Source organism: Tachyglossus aculeatus, chromosome 22, assembly GCF_015852505.1.
Source record: "Tachyglossus aculeatus isolate mTacAcu1 chromosome 22, mTacAcu1.pri, whole genome shotgun sequence".
NCBI classification, from domain to species: domain Eukaryota; kingdom Metazoa; phylum Chordata; class Mammalia; order Monotremata; family Tachyglossidae; genus Tachyglossus; species Tachyglossus aculeatus.
Window position 1 is genome coordinate 7,723,382 of NC_052087.1, and position 14,902 is coordinate 7,738,283.

General features: G+C 48.5%; 1 protein-coding gene across 1 annotated transcript in view; it reads left to right on the forward strand.

The window, feature by feature from the left end:
* The first annotated feature begins 3,494 nt into the window (after positions 1-3,494).
* Positions 3,495-14,902, forward strand: part of QSER1 (glutamine and serine rich 1) — a 75,055-nt gene continuing 63,647 nt past the window's right edge. Inside the window, exon 1 of the mRNA XM_038764893.1 lies at positions 3,495-3,542. The gene's annotated coding sequence lies outside the window, so the exon portion shown is untranslated. The remainder of the gene's footprint in view (positions 3,543-14,902) is intronic.

Genomic DNA, 14,902 nt, shown 5'->3' on the forward strand with positions numbered 1-14,902 from the left:
CCACACGGGACTCACAGTTTTCAACCCCATTTTCCAGAACAGGTAACTGAGGCCCGGAGAAGTCCAAGGTCACACAGAAGACATATGGGAGAGCCAGCATTAGAACCCATGACCTGACTCCCAAGCCCACGCTCTTTCCACTAAGCCATGCTTATTGTTATATCGTACTCTCCCAGGCGCTTAGTACAGTGCTCTGCACACCGTAAGCACTCAATAAATCTGATGGAATGAATCAAAATAAGCTTTCAATAAAAACGACCGATTGATGGATGGGGTTATTTTGGATGAGCCAAGAATTGCAGAAATCCTTAATCAAGGATTAATAAGGAAGGGCCGGGCAGATCAGGCCTTCTAGACCGTGAGCCCGTTGTTGGGCAGAGACCATCCCTGTTGCCGAATTGTACTTCCCAAGCGCTTAGCCCAGTGCTCTGCACACAGTAAGCACTCAATAAATAAGATTGAATGAATGAATGAGAGACGCCTGTGATTGTAGAGCCTCAGTGAGAAAACTTCCCACAATTTCCTGGGTTATTGTCCCCTACCATCCACCGAACCGATGGTAGGGGGTGACTCATTGGCTCATTCAATCGTATTTATTGCAGCGTGGCTCCGTGGAAAGAACCCGGTCTTGGGAGTCAGAGGTCATGGGTTCTAATCCCCACTCTGCCATTTGTTTGCTGTGTGACCTTGGGCAAGTCACCTTACTTCTCTGAGCCTCAGTTACCTCACCTGTAAAATGGGGATGAGGACTGTGAGCGCCACGAGGAACAACCTGCTCACCTTGTATCGAACAGTGCTTTGCACATAGTAAGTGCTTAACAAATGCCATTATTATTCATTGAGCGCTTACTGTATGCAGAGCACCGGACTGGGTGCTTGGATAGTACAAATCATCATCATCATCAATCGTATTTATTGAGCGCTTACTATGTGCAGAGCACTGTACTAAGCCCTTGGGAAGTACAAATTGGCAAATCGGCAACAAAGAGAGACCACATCCCTGCCCACACGGGGCTCACAGTCTGGAAGGGGGGAGGCAGACCTTGGACCTCGAAACAAGTCAAGAGGCATCAATGCAACTAAATACAATTAGAGGGATAATAAATGGGCTCCGGGAGGGGGTTCTCAGGTGCTTTAAAGGACAGAGGTTTGAAATGGAAGGAGAGAGAGAAGAGTGAGGGGGAGAGAGAGAAGATAGAGGGGGAGAGAGAGAAGAGTGAGGGAGAGAGAGAGGGGGAGGGAGAGGGGGAGGGGGGAGGGAGAGGGGGTGAAAGAGGGGTGGGGGGGGAGAGAGAGAAGAGAGGGGTAGGGGGGAGAGAGAGAAGAGAGGGGAGGGGGTTCTCAGGTGCTTTAAAGGACAGAGGTTTGAAATGGAAGGAGAGAGAGAAGAGTGAGGGAGAGAGAGAGAAGATAGAGGGGGAGAGAGAGAAGAGTGAGGGAGAGAGAGAGAAGATAGAGGGGGAGAGAGAGAAGATAGAGGGAGAGGGGGAGGGGGGAGGGAGAGAGGGGGTGAAAGAGGGGTGGGGGGGGAGAGAGAGAAGAGAGGGGTGGGGGGAGAGAGAGAAGAGAGGGGAGGGGGTTCTCAGGTGCTTTAAAGGACAGAGGTTTGAAATGGAAGGAGAGAGAGCTGAGTGAGGGAGAGAGAGAGAGAAGATGGAGGGGAGGGAGAGAGGGGGTAAAAGAGGGGTGGGGGGAGAGAGAGAAGAGAGGGGTGGGGGGGAGAGAGAGAAGAGAGGGGAGGGGGTTCTCAGGTGCTTTAAAGGACAGAGGTTTGAAATGGAAGGAGAGAGAGCTGAGTGAGGGAGAGAGAGAGAGAAGATGGAGGGGAGGGAGAGAGGGGGTAAAAGAGGGGTGGGGGGGAGAGAGAGAAGAGAGGGGAGGGGGAGAATGTTTGGTTTTGTTCTCTGTCTCCCCCTTTATGACTGTGAGCCCACTGTTGGGTAGGGACTGTATATGTTGCCAACTTGTACTTCCCAAGCGCTCAGTACAGTGCTCTGCACACAGTAAGCGCTCAATAAATACGATTGACTGAAAGGAGGTGAGGAGAGGGAGGGAGAGAGACAGGCCTGGGGGAGGGAGGGGGTGGGCCTGGTGTGGAGGGGCCCGCCCGGGCGCCCTTCGGAGCGGGCGGCCTTGGGGACGGTTGGGACGTTTGAATTTAAATCAGTAGGCGGCGGTTTAACGTCTCCGGGCCCGGGCGGGCCGGGGGCTCCGGGGGGGCTCCAGGGGGGCAGCCCCGGCCGGCTGCGGGGGGGGGCTCCCCGCCGCCACCACCGCCCCCGGCCCGCACCGCACCGACACAAAGCCGCCTCCCGGCCCCCTATAACGCGGCCGGCGGAGCCGGGGGCACGGACCCCCGCCCCCGGTAGACTAAAGGGCGGCGGGTGTGTGTGTGTGTGTGTGTGTGTGTGTGTGTGTGTGTGTGTGTGTGTGTGTGTGTGTGTGTGTGTGTGTGTGTGTGTGTGTGTCCCCCTCCCCGCTAACCGCGGCCCCCGCGACGCCTTCTCCTCCAACGCTCGTCGCCGGAGGACGGGGGTGGGGGGGCGGACACACAGGGGGAGGGCCGGACGGAGAAAGCGGGGCAGAGAGGGTGGAGGGGAGAGAGAGGAGAGGGAGAGAGAAAGGGGGAGAGGGAGGGGGAGAGGGAGGGGAAAAGGGGGGGAAGGGGGAGGGGGGGAAGGGGGAGGGGGGGGACAGGGAAGGAGAGGGAGGAGGGAAGGGAAAGAAAGAGGGGGAGGAGGGAAGGGGAAGAAAGGGGGGGGAAGGAGGAGGGAAGGGGGAGAGCGGGAGGAGGGAAGAGGAGAGAGAGAGAGAGGGAGGAAAGGAGGGGGGAGAGAGGGAGGAAAGGAGGGAGGGGAGGGAGGAAAGGAGGGAGGGAAAGGAGGGAGGGGAGGGAGGAAAGGAGGGAAAGGAGGGAGGGGAGGGAGGAAAGGAGGGAGGGGAGGGAGGAAAAGAGGGAGGGGAGGGGGAAGAGGGAGGGAGAAAAAGAGAGAGTGTGTGTGTGTGTGTGTGTGTATATGTATGTATGTAAGCGGCGGCGGTGCATCCTGGGAAATGCAGCAACATGGGGAGCAGCCGCCGGCGCGGCCGCGGCAGTCGCTCCCGCCACGGGCGCCGCCACTTCCCTAACCCCCCGCCTCTGTCCCCGCCCTGGACCATGTGAGGGGGGCAGCTCCCTCCCTCCCTCCCTCCCTCCTCCTCCTCCTCCTCCGCCGCCCACGCCCGCCCGCCCGCCCCCGGCCCCGAGCGGAGCCCCCGCTCCCTCCCTCCCTCCCTCCGTCCCTCCCGGCCGCAGCCCCCATGATGGACAGGAACTACCCGAGCCCCGGCTTCGCCGACCCGCTGCCGCCGCCGCCGCCGCCGGGGCCGGGGCCCCCCGCCGCCCCCGAAACCCCGGCCCCCGCCGACACTACCCCCGCCGCCGCCAGCGCGCAGCCCCCCGCCGCCCCCAACGCCGCCGCCGCCGCCCCCGCCGCCGCCTGGGCCTACGAGCGGGGCCCCGCGCCCAACGGACCCGCCACGAGCGGCAGCCTCAAAGCCAGGTAATGAGGGCGGGAGGGACCGGGAGGGAGGGACCGGGCAAGGCCCGGGCTGTGTGCGGGGCCTGGGGCGCACGCGGCCCGGACGGAGCCCCGGGACACCACGCCGAGGCCTCCGAGGGCCGGCCCCCCCCCCCCCCCGCCCCCCTTGCAAACTTCTACTTCCCTCGCCTCTCCCCCCTTTCCCCGTTAGCAGCGGCAACCAAAGAACCCCCCCTCCCCGGCCCGAGAACCCCCCCTCCCCGAGAAGCCCCCGGTTGGAAGCCCGGGGTTGGGCCGGGGCCCTCCCTCCGTGCGCCCGACTCGCACTTCCCAGGCGGTTAGGACTTGGGGGAGTACGGCTAGGCCTTCCCACACTGAGCCCCTTCCTTCCTCTCCCCCTCAATCAATCAATCAATCAATCTAATCGTATTTATTGAGCGCTTACTGTGTGCAGAGCACTGTAATGAGCGCTTGGGAAGTACAATCAATCAATCGTATTTATTGAGCGCTTACAATGGGCAGAGCACTGGACTAAGCGCTTGGGAAGTTCAATCAATCCTATTTATTGAAAGCTTACTGTGTGCAGAGCACTGTAATGAGCGCTTGGGACGTACAATCAATCAATCGTATTTATTGAAAGCTTACTGTGCGCAGAGCGCTGTACTAAGCGCTTGGGACGTACAATCAATCAATCGTATTTATTGAGGGCTTACTGTGCGCAGAGCGCTGTACTAAGCGCTTGGGACGTACAATCAATCAATCGTATTTATTGAGCGCTTACTGTGTGCAGAGCACTGGACTGAGCGCTTGGGAAGTGCAATCAATCAATCAGCCCATCAATCAATCGTATTTATTGAGCGCTTACTGTGTGCAGAGCACTGTAATGAGCGCTTGGGACGTACAATCAATCAATCAATCGTATTTATTGAAAGCTTACTGTGTGCAGAGCACTGGACTGAGCGCTTGGGAAGTGCAATCAATCAATCGTATTTATTGAGCGCTTACTGTGGGCAGAGCACTGGACTGAGCGCTTGGGAAGTACAATCAATCAATCGTATTTATTGAGCGCTTACTGTGGGCAGAGCACTGGACTGAGCGCTTGGGACGTACAATCAATCAGTCGTATTTATTGAAAGCTTACTGTGGGCAGAGCGCTGTACTAAGCGCTTGGGACGTACAATCAATCAATCGCACTTATTGAAAGCTTGCTGTGTGCAGAGCACTGGACTGAGCGCTTGGGAAGTACAATCAATCAATCAGTCGTATTTGAGCGCTTACTGTGTGCAGAGCGCTGTAATGAGCGCTTGGGAAGTACAATCAATCAATCGTATTTATTGAGCGCTTACTGTGTGCAGAGCACTGGACTGAGCGCTTGGGAAGTGCAATCAATCAATCGTATTTATTGAGCGCTTACTGCGTGCAGAGCACTGTAATGAGTGATTGAACTACAATCAATCAATCGTATTTATTGAGCGCTTACTATGCAGAGCACTGGACTAAGCGCTTGGGACGTACAATCAATCAGTCGTATTTATTGAAAGCTTACTGTGTGCAGAGCGCTGGACTGAGCGCTTGGGAAGTACAATCAATCAATCAATCAGCCCATCAATCAATCGTATTTATTGAGCGCTTACTGTGTGCAGAGCACTGGACTGAGCTCTTGGGAAGTACAGTCAATCAATCCATCAATCAATCGTATTTATTGAGCACTTACTGTGTGCAGAGCACTGGACTAAGCGCTTGGGAAGTACAATCAATCGTATTTACTGAGAGCTTACTGTGTGCAGAACACTGGACTAACCTTTGGGAAGTGCAATCAATCAATCCATCAATCAGTCGTATTTATTGAGCGCTTACTGTGTGCAGAGCACTGGACTGAGCGCTTGGGAAGTACAATCAGTCAATCCATCAATCAATCGTATTTATTGAGCGCTTACTGTGTGCAGAGCACTGGACTGAGCGCTTGGGAAGTACAATCAATCAATCAATCGTATTTATTGAGCGCTTACTGTGTGCAGAGCACTGCACTAAGCGCTTGGGAAGTACAAGTTGGCAACATATAGAGACGGTCCCTACCCAACAGTGGGCTCCCTCGTCCCCCTCTCCACCCCCCCCCCCCCCCGTCTTACCTCCTTCCCTTCCCCACAGCACCTGTATATATGTTTGTGCATATTTATTACTCTATTTTACTTGTACATATCTATTCTATTTATTTTATTTTGTTAATATGCTTGGTTTTGTTCTCTGTCCCCCCCTTCTAGACTGTGAGCCCACTATTGGGTAGGGACCGTCTCTATATGTTGCCACCTTGTACTTCCCAAGCGCCTAGTACAGTGCTCTGCACACAGTAAGCGCTCAATAAATACGATTGATTGATTGATGATTGATTAGTACAGCGTCCAGCACCCAGTCTAGCGCTCGATAAACACGACTGAATGGAAGAGGGATCTGCAGGTCGGGTTCAAGAGTTCACGCGGCCTCCGGCATTTCCAGGAGAGGCCAAATTTTGGACCCGATTGTTTCAGATGGTGGGGGGGAAAAAACGTTAGATCCCGGCGAAACGGTAACGTTTGGAGGATGAAAAGTAGAAGGCGTGGTCTAATTTAACGGCCCGGAGAGACTCGAGAGATGAGTGTGTCAAAACTACCTCTTCAGAACAATTCTGCGTCCCATAGGTACAGCCCCGAAATTGCCAGAGGACGAATTCCAGGCAGGGAATCCTTGGTTTCCAGTGACCTCATCCCCAACTACCAACAGGATCTCACCAGGCTTCTTCACTAGATTCACATTTGAAGTACCTTTTTTTTAAAAAAAAAAAATAATTAAGAAACTCTCCAGCACCCATTCTCAGTCTGCCACTATTAAGGAGTTGGCACTTTGAAAACCAACATTTTTTTTTTGTTTGCTAGATGGGGGAGAAGTGTTTTTTTATGTTTTTCCAAATAAGCCATCTTCCCCCTTTCTAAGGGCTGTGATTTTTTTCTTCTTAAAAAAAATGGACAGAAACTATGGGAAATGGATAGGAGCAATTGTAGAATTTGAAAGCCTGAATAATTATTCAGAATGAAATTGAACAGAAACATGTTTCATAATTTGGGGTTGGGCCCGATTTAAAAGGTTCTGTGGAAGATGTTAATTCGGTTCGTAACTTTTCCCGTACTAAGTATACTGCATAACTGCACTATACCAAGCAGCTGTGGCGGTGTGCACATTAGTTTGAAAAGAAAAGGGGCTTTCTCGGAAACAATAATTTGATGAGAAGCAGTGGAAAGAGCATGGCCTGGGAATCAGAGAAGCTGGATTCTAATTCCGACCCCACCGATCGCTTGCTGTGTAACCTTGGGCAAATCACTTAACTTCCCCGTGCCTCAGTTCCCTCATCCGTAAAATGGGGATTAAATCCTCCTCCCTCCAATTTAGACGGTGAGCCCCATGAGGGACAACGGACTGACCAACGTAATAAACCGGTGTCTACCCCAGGGCTTAGAACAGGGCTTGATACAGAATGTGCTTGGCGGATTCCATTAAAACAATAATTTGGAGAGGCATGCATAAAGTTGTTTCTAGTTATAACCCCGAAGAGTGGAAATCCTGTCCTATTATTTTTATTGGACCTTTCCGCCGCAATTTAATAGCTCTTCAAACATGGTAACTAGAATCTGCATTTTAAGGCATTCTTCACACTGGGGGGGGACAAAGGCGCATAGGTTTACGTTACAAAAATATAGAAGTGAGGGGATCCCCTTTTAGTTATGTTGAGCATTAAAATATTAATTTGGGGCCGGATACAGGTATCCAGCAGTTCTTAAAAGTGGTGCCCCGTTTATTTTTATTCACCGGAGATGGAGCCTGTGTGAGGTGTAGCTCTTCCCACACCCTTTGTTAAAGTCTTGTCTTAGGGCCAGGCCCTCTGGAAAGCCCTGTTCATGCCTCTCAGTTGCACCTCATTACATCTTTTGATTTTTTTAACCCCAAAGTCCCGCGCAAACTGGCGTTGGTTTACCGATTTACCAAAAATTGCATCAGGAATTCTGAAGACAAATTGATGTTTTGGAAGAAATGTAAGTGCAGCACACTGTGATGCTTTGTGTGATTTGTGCTTTTGTTTGCCCACCATTTAGCCTTCTTAGTACACTTCTTGAAAGTGTCTGTCGTATTTCATCCAGAGGCTCCGTGCCCCTTTGAGTTTGCCTTTCAGGGAAATTTCCTAAAGGTGTAAATTAGTGCCAGTTGTGGTGCTGGATGTGGTAATGTGGATACTTATCCACCAGGAATTAGACCTAGTCTATCACCTCGTTTCTTACAAACCGTTCAATGCCTGACAGATGGTAATGACATTCAGTCGTTTAACAACCTGGGCTCAAGCTATCTTTTCATGATTCTAATATGCAGTATTTTCAAGTGCAGTGTTTTGAAAACACACCTTAAGTTCCCCAAGCTCTTTTATTTTTTCTAAATAGCTTGCAAGGGATAGGTATTTCCCGCGTTTTGACCATTGGAGAATAGATAATGGAGAGCCTAGCTTCTTTCTTTACTACTGTACTGTACAGCTTGCAGGCATCTTGTGGCAGATCCTGTGAAGAACCGCTCCCTGCATTCATCACCGAAAATTAAAGGATGAGCCTTAGTTAAATAGTAGTAGTGGTATTTATTAAGTATTTGCAGAGTTTACGGTACTCTGTGCTGGTGCAGTGTTTGGCACACAATAAGCATTTAATCAAATACTATTACTTCTGTTAATGTCTTAAGCTCATGGGGAATATCCCCAGGAGCACAAGACATGTTCCTTGTCCAGAAGGAGCTTACTTTCTAACTGGTAGGGTAGACATAGAAATAGTCAAAGGGAGCAAATTGGAATAAACTAAATTGAAAGTTCAGTGAATATGCAAGTGCCGAGGGTTGGCATAAACGCATCTGTTTATTGTTGTACTCTCCTTAGTGCTTAGTACAGTGCTCTGCAAACAATAAGCGCTTTATAGATACAATTGAATGAATAAATAAGTACAGAGTGGAAGCGGCAGCTCCCTATTCCTGCCCTCTCTCTGCAATCTTGCATTTCCTGCCTCCAGGACACTTCTGTGGCCAAGTGGATGGGTCCCGCCTCAAGATTCAGGGTGCTGATAATTAGAGCTGGAGGGAAGGCTTGTTGAAGGAGGTGAGATTTTTCAGGAGGGCTTTGGAGCTGGGGAAGGCCATGTGGTCTACCAGATTTGTGAGGGAAGGGAGAACTCGGCCCAGGGTCAGCGTAGCCAAAGGTCTTGGGCAGGCTTGGGAGGAGTGACTTTGTCCCTCAAGTGGGACAGGGACTGTGCCTGACCTAATTAAACTTGTATCTACCCCAGTGCTTAAAACAGTGTTTGACACCTAGTAAGCACTTAACACAATACCATAAAAATAAAGCAGGAGAGTAGCAGGTGAAGAGAACGAATAAGGAAAGTGGTGTTTTGAAGTCAGTTGTCGTACTGTACTCTCTGAAGTGCTCAGCACAGCGTAAGCACTTAGCAAATACCATAATTATTATTATTAGTAGTAGTAGTACAAGGCTCAGCACATAGTAAGCACTCAATAAATACCATTGATTGATTTGTTTGAAGTCTAGGGAGGTGGGCCAATAATTAATTTGAAAAAGCCAAACTGAATGGAAACAGTTTAAAATTTGACTTCTCTCCTTAATGGTATGGTCCACTTCTCCTAGAGTTGGTTAAGATGGGTGCTGAGTGTCTTGGTACAATTTCTAAAGCAAGAGGCAGAGCTTGACCTGTAGAATCAACTACAGGAGAGCTGTTCGTTTTCTCTACCTGATTTTTGTGTTAAAAGTAGAACAGGAAATGACATAGTAAACTGACAAAGGCTACCGTTGGTGATGAGAGATTTACTCTTTTTTTATTTACTAGAGAGTGGCTGGTTGGAAGTGAGTTGTTTCCAGTCAATTTTATGTGTTTTGAGCCTTCCTCATCCTCTCGCCCAAGTGTCCAAATATCCATCCAGCAGATGTGGAAGACTAAGATCTGAAGTGCGTTGAGGTAGAAATTAATGAAGGACCAACTCTATATTAAGGAAATGCGTCTCGACAGCCTTTTTGGTGCTTCTGTAGGGGCAGGGTGCCCCGAGGATTTTAATTAACTTCTAGTGTTGACCAGCATAAATCTCATAGCAACGTGCTTACCCTCTGCTGAAATGAGGGAAGGCACTGGGTGCGTAAATTCTGCCAAAATCTGGTAAGTTTAGTATTCAGTAAATCATTTAGTGCGAGGTACTTGAATGTTTGGACATAAGGCAGTAAGAATTTTGGTATTTAAGCGCTTACGATGTGCAAAGCACTGTTCTAAGCACTGGGGAGGATACAAGGAGATCAGGTTGTCCCATGTGGGGCTCGCAATCTTAATCCCCATTTTACAGATGAGGTAATTGATGCACAGAGAAGTTAAGTGACTTGCTCAAAGTCACACAGCTGACAAGCGGCGGAGCCAGGTTTTGAACCCATGACTTTTGACTCCCAAGCCCGTGCTCTTTCCACTGAGCCATGCTGCTTCTCTAAAATAACCTTGAAAAACCTTTCTTTAGGCAACTGTATGATCTGTAGACTGTAAGTTACTTTTGGGCAGGAATCGTGTCTACCAACTCTGTTGTAATGTACTTTCCCAATACCATTTACTGATCCGACCGCAAGAGTAGTTGGATCATTCCTGTGGAGAAACAGAACGTGGGGTTGCGTGGAAGTCTCGAGTGTGGGAGCCGCAGAGAGAAAACACATTGTGTGCCCACAGCCAGCAAATATTCCTATAGAAGGTCTCTTTTAAGGTCCAAATCAAACTTTAGGGGGCCAATTTAACATTAGCTGGGATTGCGTCGTATAGGTAGCGCTAATTTTTACAAAATCGTACACCACGAGTCCGGCTTCCAAGCCGGCTTAATCGATCTAATAATAATAATTAATAACTCTACTAATTGTGGTGTTTGTGTAACGCTTACAGTGTGTCAGGCACTGTACTAAGCGCTGGGGTGGATACAAGCAAACTGGGTCAGACACAGTCCCTGTCCCACGTGGGACTCATGGTTTCAATCCCCAGTATGGAGCAATTACTGTTTGCAGAGCTCTGAACTGAGCGCCTAGGGGAGTGCAGTGCAGTAAAGTCGGTAGACAGAATCCCTGCCCTCAAGGTGCTTGTAGTCTAGTGTCTGCTGGACTGACAGAGCATTTGGATCCTTCTAGGCCCCTAGCCATTCTTTATTTCTCGACTCCACTGCTGCATTGGAGGTGCCAGACTCTGAAAAGACTGATGGGTGGGTGAGGTCTTGCCAAACCCCTGGCTTTTTTGAGCAGCACCCGGCTACCAGTCACATTGGAGCAGTACACGTAAAGACTAGAGTTTGCGGAATCAAATTGTCTGGTCTACCAGTTCAGTGTAACACGATTTAATCTTAGCAGTGCTGAAAGGACCCAAAATACTAAAAACTCGAATCTTCCTAATGAGGGCAGGTAACGTGGATTCTGCCAATTATTTTTATCTTGCTCGTAGTTTGCCCCAATGAGATTTGACTGTGGTGTGGATCAGCTGGCATTCACAGCCTGTAGCTTCCTGTGTTAAATTAGTAAGGAGAAGCTTAGCTGTTTTTGACCGAGGACCCCAAAACTATTGAATTCTTTACTCTTGACTCTCTTGCGGAGCCTTGATAATTGGACGTCATTACTTCATTTTGGCCTTCAACCAGTCTTGAGTGACTCCAAAATGTTTGTGCAGGCCCAGTTGTAGACCGATCTCAAGAATATCATTGAGAGGAATAGACTATTGTTGCTTTTCCTTCGTGTCATTAGAAAAATGGTTGAGAGCTGAGCAGGGCCACACTTAGGATACGGCACAGTGTGGCACTTGGAACTGATGCCTGTCCCTGATCTCCCTCCTCCCTTTCCTGGCCAGACTGTGCCCAAGGGCTGGTTTCACCTACTGCCTCCACTTCCTCTCCTTCCTCATCCTTCTTAACTCTACAGTCTGGTGTCTGTCCCCTTCACTCCACTGAGACCACCCTCTCACCAGTGACTTCCTCGTCGCCACGCTGCATCCGACACCGTGGACCACTCCCTCGTCCTAGAAACACCAACTGACGTTGGTTTCTCTGCAACGTTCTCTCCGGGTTCTCCTCACTACTTTGGTTGATCCCTTTCCATCTCTTTCCCTGGCTCTTCCTCCCTCACTGTAATTAAGGCCCTGTTCTGGGTCCTCTTCTCTTCTCAGTTGACACTCACTGCCCCCCCGGGGAGTTCCACCACTCTCACAAATTCACCTACCATCTTTTGCAGATGATTCACAAATCTGAATTTCCTCCTACCCCCAGGATATGTCCACATGCTACCTCAAGCTCAGAATGTCCAGAATTGAGCTCATATTCCCTCCCAAATTTTCTTCTCCGTCTAACTTTCCTATCATTGTTGACAGCACCACCATCCTCCCTGACTTTCAATCCTGTAATCCTGGCTTTGTCACTGACTGTTCTCTGTCTTTCAACCCCTATATTCACTTTGTCTCCAAATTCTGTCGGTTCATCCCCACAACCCTTCCGGTATCTTTCCCTTCTGCACCACTCAGACAGCCCCCACACTGTTTCAGGTACTTATCCTATACTGACTTTACTACATCAGCCTCCTCCTGATCACCCTGCCTTCCGTCTCTCCCCTCTTTAGTCAGTGCTTCACTCTGCTGCCCAGATCGTTTTTCTAAAATGTTGTTCTACCCACATCTCCCCACTCCTCCAAATCTTCTAGTGGTTGGCCCTTCCTCGTTGCATCAACCAGAAATTCCTGGCCATTGCTTTAAGGCACTCTTTGGGCTCATTCCCTTTTACTTATCCAAACTCTTTTTTAAACTGTAAGCTTCTTGTGGGCAGGGAATGTCTCTACTGCTTCTGTTGACTCTCCCTAACGCTTAGTACAGTGCTCTGCACACAGTAATGCTGAATAAGTACTGCTGATTGATCGATTCTCCCCGTACCCCCCAGCTGGTTCTCTTCATTCCTCTTAAGCCAACCGAGTCACTCTGCGTTTTTCCCACCTTGCCTGCTGCCAACCTCCTACGCACACCCTTCCTCCTGCCTGGAATTCCCTCCCCCTTCTCATCTAACCTCAGCCCTTCCCATCTTCAGATCCTTTCCGAAATCACATCCACTTCAAGAGGCTTCTTCAATTTATTGATTTTTATCCCCCAACTGTTGGTTCAGTACTTTTGCATTTCAGTATTCACAACTCCCCATAACACTTCTGTACATAGTTTATATAATAATAATAATAATGAGGATGGCATTTGTTAAGCGCTTACTACATGCAAAGCACTGTTCTGGCTTACCTCCATCTATCTGTAATTTACTTTAGTGTTCCCACTAGAGTGAAAACTTCTTGAGGGCAGGTGTTGATGTTTTACCATATCCAGTCTACCCTCCTAAGGGCATAGTACAATGTACTTCACAGAGTATGCACTCAGTGAGTAATATTGATTGGGATGGGGTGGAGTTTTGAGCCTTGCACACCTGATGCTCACATTCATTGTTCCCACCGCAGCTCTGCTGGGGGAGAGGAGAAAAATATATTTGGCTTGGGAAATGCCTGGCAGAAAGATGTATGCAGACACTGAGTGAGAGCGCCTGGCATGAGAGAAGGTGCCGGGTCACAGGAGGGAGGTGGGTGGCATGGGGAATTTGCCTCAGAGGGGAAAAACATCCCGGAATTTTCCTGTATCTAGGGACTATTAGGATGGCTGATCAGACAGACAAAGAGAAAAGACTTGTAAAGTTTTCAGTTGATCGTGCTGAACCTTACCAGTTCCATTCTCATTCTCTTCTAGTTATCCAGGCCACTAAAGGTAGAAGAGCATAGAGGTTGTCTTCAGTTCAACATGTGCACGCGTGTACGCACACACACACACACACACACACACACACACTCTCTCACGCAATCTGATTACTTTGGCAGTCCCCTGGAAATTGTGATTGCACATGACATTTCAAGATCGGGGCTTTGGGCTTGCAAAGTTCTTTGGCAAGACCAGATGCAATATCTGAAGCTGGCCTTAATGCCAAATACTTAAAAAGTGATTCTATTATAAAGTCGCAGTTCCAAGAAATGATTTCCAGGAAATGAAACGTTTTGGGGAAATTTCCATTTAATCCTGATTCACAAGTTTTCGTATATATGTTTTAGCAAGTTTGATTCAACTGATTTTGGGTCTGAAATCAGGTGGGAAGAAAGGATTTGAGGAGGAGATGTGGAGGGAAGCGTATGCCAAGATGAATGCCTTAAGTTTGGATTTTAATTTTTCTTTAAAATGTACGTTTCACAAAAGAAAGGGCTGAGTGCATTTTATTAGGCATGTGTTTAAACACGGCTATGCTAATGTACTTTAGAAATCTAAATAGATTAATTTTATTAGTAACAGATCTTTTCCCTCAACTATTCTTCAGTAAAATTATGGAAAAGATCCTGCAAAATCCCCCAGATTTACACAATAATATAGATTTTGTATGGTCACTGCCCCATAATGCCAAATGACCAAACACTGAGAATAGTGAGCAAAATGTAAATGCATTAAGAAAAACTTTAAACTATGGTACTCCCAATTCTTGCGGAAACTTCTGTTAAAGGAAACCAGTGCTGCGGTCAACTCATCTATTCTGATGTTCTGCTCATGTGGATGCCCATATGCACACAGGCTGTTTCTTTTATAATGGGGCACAATAAACCCAAAGTGGTCCTTCGTGTTAGAAGAATGTTCCTTATTTAATAGAAACACATTTTTGCCAAAATGCATGGCAGAAGCAGGTGTATTTTTTCTTCTTTAGTTAAATCATTGGGAAACTAATTTGTTGTGGGCTGGTAATGTGTCTGTTTCATTGTTATATTGTACTCTCCCAATTGCTTAGTACAGTGCTTTTCACACAGTAGGTGCTCAGTAAATATACTTGATTGATAACTAACGATGAAGAGAAGTGGGCAAGTCTACTAAATAAACAGGTAAAAGAGAAAGAAACCAGAATTAATTTTGGACTCCGTCTGCAAGACCGTTTTAAAAAACAGTATACCAGTTCAGCAGAGTTGGGGCAGAATGAGGAACAGATTAGGAGCGAGAGAGGTAAAAAAGGAAGAGACCACTGATAGACCAAAAGAGAAGTTAAGTGTCTTGGGTGAGACAAGTTGAGAATTACAGGAAGATAGAAGCAGCGTGGCCTAATGGAAAGAACACAGGCCTGCGAGTCAGAAGGACCTGATTCCACCACTTGTCTGCTGTGTGACCTTGGCCAAGTCACTTAACTTTACGTCCGTTACCTCATCTGTAAAATGAGGGTTAATACTGCGAGCCTCAGGTGGCTCGTGGACTATGTTCAACCTGATTTGC